Source organism: Dipodomys ordii, unplaced genomic scaffold (assembly GCF_000151885.1).
Source record: "Dipodomys ordii isolate 6190 unplaced genomic scaffold, Dord_2.0 Scaffold10, whole genome shotgun sequence".
Lineage (NCBI taxonomy): Eukaryota > Metazoa > Chordata > Mammalia > Rodentia > Heteromyidae > Dipodomys > Dipodomys ordii.
The window spans coordinates 20,627,870-20,635,296 of NW_012267226.1; the positions used below are offsets into that span (position 1 = coordinate 20,627,870).

The 7,427-nt window shown below is 60.1% G+C and overlaps 1 protein-coding gene across 2 annotated transcripts in view; it reads right to left on the bottom strand.

Annotated features, from left to right (window-relative positions):
• Bcl9l (B-cell CLL/lymphoma 9-like) overlaps window positions 1-7,382 on the bottom strand; it is a 29,293-nt gene extending 21,911 nt beyond the window's left edge. The window contains exons 1-2 of one of the 2 annotated variants that reach the window (XM_013009756.1): window positions 7,166-7,382; window positions 1,151-1,206 (exon numbers count right to left, since the gene is read on the bottom strand). The gene's annotated coding sequence lies outside the window, so the exon portion shown is untranslated. Of the gene's footprint in view, window positions 1-1,150; window positions 1,227-7,165 lie in introns of both variants that reach the window. The other variant, XM_013009757.1, reaches the window with a different exon arrangement.
• Between the last annotated feature and the right edge of the window lie 45 nt (window positions 7,383-7,427).

Here is a 7,427-nt window from a genome sequence, read left to right on the forward strand (position 1 = left end):
CACACACACACACACACACATCAAAGATGCACATGCCTCCAGAGCACACTCCTGAGATATCCCCTGATATGTGCAACCCACAGACATAGACATAATCAAAGTACCTCCTAAAAAGAAGCCCAAACTCTCCTTAAGACCAAGAGAGATTTGCATATACTCCAAGACAGCCCAAGAGAGCTCAGGAAACAACCAGACACTGGCCAACCACACAGAATTGCCCAGAAATAAACAGCTCTGGGACACAGACACACACACACACACGCGCACACACACACACACAGAGTAGTAGTATGTGGCCATGTGCTAGCACACAGACTCAAACACTCCACCTCTGTGCACAGCATGAAGTCAGATTAGAGGACAAGGTCCCTCCTTCCTAGTGGAGAGGGGAGTGAGGGGTGGAGAAGCACTCTGGGATTTCAAAACAATCCTGGTTTCGAAATGCTGGAAATGCTGGATTCAGGGCCATTCCCAGTTGAGAAGGGGGGGAGGGGTGCACAGGCTAACTCTGAGCTGCTAGCTCAAGACCAAGGAGAGAGGTTGGACAGAGTGTGTGTGTGTGTGTGTGTGTGTAGGGGAGGGAGGCTGCCTCTGTGTGTGTGTGTGTGTGTGTGTGTGTGTGTCTCCTGAGCCTATAGAATCGGGCAGAGAAGCCACATTAAGGTGGCAAGTAGCCACTCGGCTTTGACAAAGCCTCACAGAGCCTGGAGCCAGCGAGGGAGCCAGTACTTGGCATAACCAGGAACTGTAGCTTGCCCTCGGGCACGGAGCTGTCTCCCCACCTCCCACCAGGGGGAAAGATGCAGCTGAGAAAAGGACTGGAACTTTCACTGGAGCCCAGCTTTAACCCTCCTCATCCCAGCCCCTCCCCCACTACTGCCCCCCCCACCAGTCTAGGTGCAAGGCTGTTTGCCCCCCCAGGAATCAGGGCAGGCCCCCCCTCTTCTGGGGGGTGGGGGGAGGGGGAAGAGGGAAGGCAAGGCAAAGTGAGGGCAGTAAGCCAGAAAGCCAGGAGGAAGGCGCCCAAAAGACAGAAAAGCCGAGCAGGGGGGTGGGGGGGGCCGGGTAGGCTAAGCCAGGATGGTGCGGCCACTGCAGACAGATGGGGGAGGCCAAGAAGGACGCACGCAAGCACACGGACCCCTCTCACCTCCGGAGAACGTGCTCAGGCTCAGGCTCAAGGGTGTGGTCTGGGATGGGGGCTCCCTGTGGAGAGAGGGTCACAGCTAGAAGCCCCCCTGTGGGCAATCTACGCCCCAGCTCCTCCCAGAACCCAGCCCTCCCCCACCCACCCAAACTTGCACACACATACACGCAGCCTGCAGCTACAGGAAGTCTCTGAGCTGCTCAGAATGCCCCCCCCCCCCAACGCCAGGACTTCTGTGGACTGGCTGGGAGCCAGGCCTGACCCAGCTGCCCCACCACACCACTCCCTCTCCCTGTCCTGGAAGCAGGAAAGGAGAAGGCACTGGAAGACCTCAGAGTTCCCAGATTGCCTGGCCCCACTGGAGGTGGGGGTGGGGGGCAACGGCAGGCCTCCCCCAACCTGGCCAGAGGACCTGGGGAGTGGGAGGCCTGAGGACCCCAGCTTCCCACATCAGGCACCCCGAGGTTATCTTATGTCAGGGAAAAGAATGGCTGTGGTTCTTGTGTGGTCTCCCTGGCTGCAGCCCTGGTCCCCTGAAGACACAAAGTCCCAAGGACTTGGCCTGGGGTAAGGAAGGCTTAGCAGTTCAGTAGCAGGGACTGGGTGAAGCGCCCACAGCAGGCGGGAGGGAGGCTGGTGGCTGGGCTCAGTTTGTACTGGGGGTCAAAGGGGAGTTCTTTTCCGAAGAATTCTGGGAGAGACGCCAACTAGAGCAAGCTGCTAACCACCCCTCCCTCTCTCTCACTGCACTGGGGTTGTGGGGGGGGTCCCTGCCAACCAGACTTAACCCTCTGCAGCCTGTGTTACTTCAGGCCCAGGACAGCACTGGGCTTGAGCTGGATGTAGCTTCCACTGCTAGGAAGGAGGCAGTTACAGAGTGCCCGCCAGAACATGGCTCCATCTGGCCCCGCCCTCTCGCCACCACCTGGGTGACTTTCCTGGACTCATCTACTGAAGGTAGATGAGAGTCTGCAGTGACGTGTGCATGCGTGTCTCAGAGACAGAGATTGAGAAACACAAACTGAAAATTCCTTGCCAAGCCCCTCCTCCTGCTGGGTCACTGAGCGCTGTACCAACCTGTGCCTCTCCCCCTCCCTCCCTTCCACCGGGGACCACAGCCCCCCTCCTGGGGCGGGAGGGGTGTCAAGGGACAACCTAGCCTATGCCCACCTTCTGCGAATCTCCCCAAGCCCTTGACTCCCACAAACTGCCCCTGCCTAGACTCACTCCTTCCTTGATGGCTTCCAGAAGATAGCATTCAACTGGAATGTGAGATCCTAGAAAGGGAAACTGAGTTCTAGGGGGGGAGGGAGTGTCTCAGGGTCTCCCGTCTGTCTGTACAGCCCAGCCCAGTCCTGATCCTCTGAACTCCGCTCTCAGAGAATGCTGTCTAACTGTAGTAGGAGAAAATGAGATTAAATATCAAGAACCACTTCCTGGGACCCGAGGCTGCAGTGGCAGCCGGCCCCACCCCCACGAGCCTGGATTCCAGGCCCCTTCATCTTCTGCTCAGAGTGAAATGATGAGCTCATTTTTTGTTCACTGCTGTTAATCAGAGACCTCAACTTCTTTGAACTTAAACTTTGCCACCAAGCTCCCAGGTCTGATGTGACTAGTTGTTCCTTGTCCCCAAAGAAGCAGATGACAATGGGGGAGGGGATCACTTTCCTTTAGAGCTCTAGATCTTCCTTAACAGCCAGCACTGTCTCTCAGAAAGTGATCTGGCCATGGGGGACCCCTCACCGTGCTGGGGACCCATGAGGAGCAGAGGGGGAAAGCCCAACCCTGGGCAGCAGTTTATCCCAATGTGTCCTCCAGTCCGCCACACTCTCTCTCCAAGGGCTAGGGCTGCCAGAAGCCTTGGCCTTATGCCAGGAAACCTCCCTATCAAAGGGCAGAGGACTCCACGTCCCAGGGAGCCTAGGAGCTGCGGGAAACCTGTGACTACACACCCAGACATGTTCCCAGGAAGGAGGAGGAGGTGAGAGAGATGTAAAGCACCACATGTGCGCCCAAGTGCGCGTGCGCACACGCGCACACACACACACACACACACATCAAAGATGCACATGCCTCCAGAGCACACTCCTGAGATATCCCCTGATATGTGCAACCCACAGACATAGACATAATCAAAGTACCTCCTAAAAAGAAGCCCAAACTCTCCTTAAGACCAAGAGAGATTTGCATATACTCCAAGACAGCCCAAGAGAGCTCAGGAAACAACCAGACACTGGCCAACCACACAGAATTGCCCAGAAATAAACAGCTCTGGGACACAGACACACACACACACACGCGCACACACACACACACAGAGTAGTAGTATGTGGCCATGTGCTAGCACACAGACTCAAACACTCCACCTCTGTGCACAGCATGAAGTCAGATTAGAGGACAAGGTCCCTCCTTCCTAGTGGAGAGGGGAGTGAGGGGTGGAGAAGCACTCTGGGATTTCAAAACAATCCTGGTTTCGAAATGCTGGAAATGCTGGATTCAGGGCCATTCCCAGTTGAGAAGGGGGGGAGGGGTGCACAGGCTAACTCTGAGCTGCTAGCTCAAGACCAAGGAGAGAGGTTGGACAGAGGAAGCCCCAGCCCATGGGGAAAGGGGCCCCAAAAGAGACACCAAGGCAGGAGGCGCAGCCGGCCCAGGGCCAAGCAGGGAAGGCCCAGGCTGCTGGACGGAAGGCAAAGGAGCGTTCCTGGCTGCCTTGTGCCACTACCAGGAATAGAAAGGAGACAGGGAGAGGCCTCCACACCCCTAAGACCTGAGGGTAAGGGGGAACCTGCTCCCCTACCCACTTGTGAGCTGTGGTGACAGCCTTCTGCCTCTGCTTCCCCAGCAGCATTCGGAGTCTGAAGGTGGGCCAAGAGTTAAGAGGTCAGAGAGGATGGGGGACAGCCAAGGGCCTGTAACATTTGGGGGTGGGGGGCGGTCAGGACTGCCCACACTCAGGGCCGGCTGAGGCAGCAACCCCCTGGGAATTCAAGTCTTCTCTCCCCTTCACAGAGATGAGGATCATAGGGGAGACTAAGGCATTGCAACCCCCCCCACACACACACCCAGGAAGTCACCCCTCCCAGGGCAGCCAGAGGGCCCTTGCTGCCCCTCCTCCAACCTCCAGGGAAAGTCGGCCGGGCTCACCAGGGAGAGAGGGAGAGAGGGAGGGAGGTCAGGCCAGGCTGGGGGTGGGGCTCTGGAGGCCTGGCCCTGGCACTCACAGAGGAAATTCCAGGCTGCCTTCGGGGCCGCCCATCCAAATGACAAGCAGCAGCAGCGGCCCTCTTCACCTCATCCCTCTGCTCCCAGCCCCGGCCACCTGGCTCTCGAACCCCGGCTCTGAGACTGGGAGGCCCAGAAAGGAGCAGCTCAGCAATCCCTGGGGAAGATGCTCAGCCCTGCCAGGAGCCCCCCACCTGGTGGTCCCTGGAGCCAATCTGAACCTCTTTATCCCCAGGTCCTGGGATCTGTCCCCACAGTGCAGCTACAGGTGGGCAGCTGTTGGGGCTGGCAGGCAGAGGCACAGATGCCAGGTCAGAGCAGCCAGGCGCTCAACAGGTTGAGCCAGTCCCTGGAGCAAGCGGCCCCACCCCAGGGAGAGCGGGCCTGGCAGCCGCTGCCTGCCCGCGGCGCCCAGCCTGTACCGCTTGGCTCCCACGGCTGCCCACTTTCCCACGGTGCCATCCCCCTTCTGTCCCTTCTCTCAGGTCAGCACCGGGGCAGTGCCCAGGGCTCTAGTACAAGGAAGCAAGGGATGCCATTTTCCCATCATCCTCGAGTGCCCTGGCTCTTGAGGTCCCTCCCTGCCGGCAGCCAGGAAGCCCAGGGAGAGGTAAACGTGGCATAGAGGCAACAGGAACCCCAAAGTGCCTCCCCACAGACACCTTGGCTCCAGGAGCTGCCGAGGGTGCTGGGACCCAACCTCGGCCCACAGTGGCGCCAGAGGCAGGGCCTCCTCTCCCTGGAGGAGCCGTTACAGCGCTGCTTCCATGTGTGCCAAAGTTGTTGCCACCTGCAACCTTGGTGCTTTCCTCCCAACCCCTGGACTCCCCAGGCCCTATCTCAGCCACTCTCCAAAGGCAGGCATACCCCCCCACCCCACCCCACACACAGACACACACACACACACACACACACACACACACACACACACACACGCTGCCTTTTATACAGCAGCCTTTAATCTAAAGCAGGTGCCAGGCATTCCAGCCTTTGCCGAGTGCTGAGTCCACACTGCCACCAGCTAGGCCTCTGCCCAGGAGGCTACTGCCCTGTCTAGTTGTAGGTGAGCCCCCAGCCTAGGGTACCAGGAGCCCGGAGGCAGAAATTAGCTAAATGAAGCCATGGGTGTCCAATGTACCTTCACCAAGTAAGATTACTCGGGCTTAACTTAGCACTGACTAGCCTCTGTGACCCACGAGCACAAGAGTCATCCTAGATCGAAGCTTCTAAGTGTCCTCTCTCTCAACAACCTGCCTCCCAGAATCAACCCCACCCCATCCTAAGCAAGAGTAGCAGCAAGTTAGCTGGGAAGTCAGTAGAGGGAGATGGCCAGTGCTGGCCCAGTCCTCCAAGGAGGTAGATCACCTGAGGAACAGCAGTGCCTCCCACCTTCTTTCCGGTACCAGATCCCTGCTTCCCTCCCCACTCCCTGCCTTCCTCCTCCATTCCCCGTCCCAAGGCTTACAGCAGCAGCAGGGCCTCAGAGCACACACTGGGAGGACACGGCCTGAGCACGCTCTTCCCCTGAGGGCATGAAATCATGGTCTTGACCCAGAGAAGGCAGCCAAGCCCATGCTGGGGGCCAGCAAAGGAACCCCTGCCCCCCCGGAAGTGGCTGCTCCCTAAAAAGACGGAGCAAGGGGGGAGAAGAGGAATGGAACCCACCTCCCCCCCCACACACCCATTGGAGAGCTAGTTGGAGCAGATACAAGGCAGACAGACTTCCCAGGTAAACAGTGCAGCAAGGGAGTAAACTAGAGTGGGGGGAGGGAAAGGAGGAAGAGAGAGGGCAAAGATCAAGGGGGCAGCAGAGTCCCTTTCCCAGGGCTCACAGCCTCCCCAGCTCCCCCTCTTTCAGAATACTTTTCCTCCCGCAGCAGAGGCCCCCTAGACCTGCATAGACACACACCCCAAGTAGCAGACAGTGGGAGGAGGGAGAGAGGGGGTATTAGAAAAACCCGGAAGGAAGGAAGCTGGACAGACAGACAGAAGCTGACCCTGGCCTCATTGCTCCAGGGAGACACCCTCCAAATTCCCAGACTTTGGGGGGAGCCCCTCCTTCTCAGCCCCCCAAGAGGGGGAAGTGGAAATTGGACCTCGGTCCCTCCAGACACCAAATTCCCAGAAGCCTGGGACCTACTCCAGCCAGGCAAGAGGCCTAAACCTCCCTTCTCCTCTCACCTTCTTCCCCCAAGGCCTCCTTCGGACCAAGACAGCAGCCACCTCCTGCCGAGGGAGCAGGGCCACCTCCAATGAACTGTGTGGCTGTCCCACCCCTGGTCCAGCCCCCGCCACCTCAGAAGCCTGGACGGGGGAGGCTCCTCCAGGCTCTGGCAGCTCAGAGGCAAGGCCTGGGGGCAGAGGGTGACCCCCAGATCTCCCCAGTACCGATTCACCTCCTTTTGGAGGCTCCCGTCAGACAGGGGAGGGGGGCTGGGGTGCCAGCCCCCACCGGGTTGGGGAGCCCGGGAAGGGGACTACATCTCCCAGAAGCCCCCAGGGCAGGGTTCGCTGCTCCAGCTGGCCCGAGGCCGGCCTTGTTCTCTGCGCCGGGGTGGCAGGGTCCCCCCGCCGGCCCCGAGCCCTCCTTCCGGGGCTCTGGAACTGCCAACCTGTCTGGGGGCCTGCGAGGAGCCTCCCCCGGCCCTGGGGGGGGGCGTCCCCCGCCCCTCCGACAGCCCGGGCCGCGTGCGCGAGGGCAGGAGACAATCCGGCCGCGTCCCCTCCCCGGCACGCCGCCCCCCCCCGGCCGGCCTGGCGTGACTTTCGCCCTCTCCCCAGCCCTCCCCTCACCTCGCGCGGGCCGGGGGTCCTCACGCCAGGCCGGAGCTGGACGCCATGACCAGGTCAGGTCGGCGGGTGGAGGGGGTCCCCCTCCTGCTGGACGGCCGGAGGTGCGAAGCCGAGGGCGGGCGGGCGGCGATCTTTTGATCCTGGGCGCCTTGAGCTCAAAACCTGCCCGGCCCGGGAGAGGGGATCCGGGGGTCGGCGGGCGCCTGCGGTGCCGCCTCGCCACCGCCGAGCATGGTCGTGGGCGCCGGGCAGCGGCGGGGGA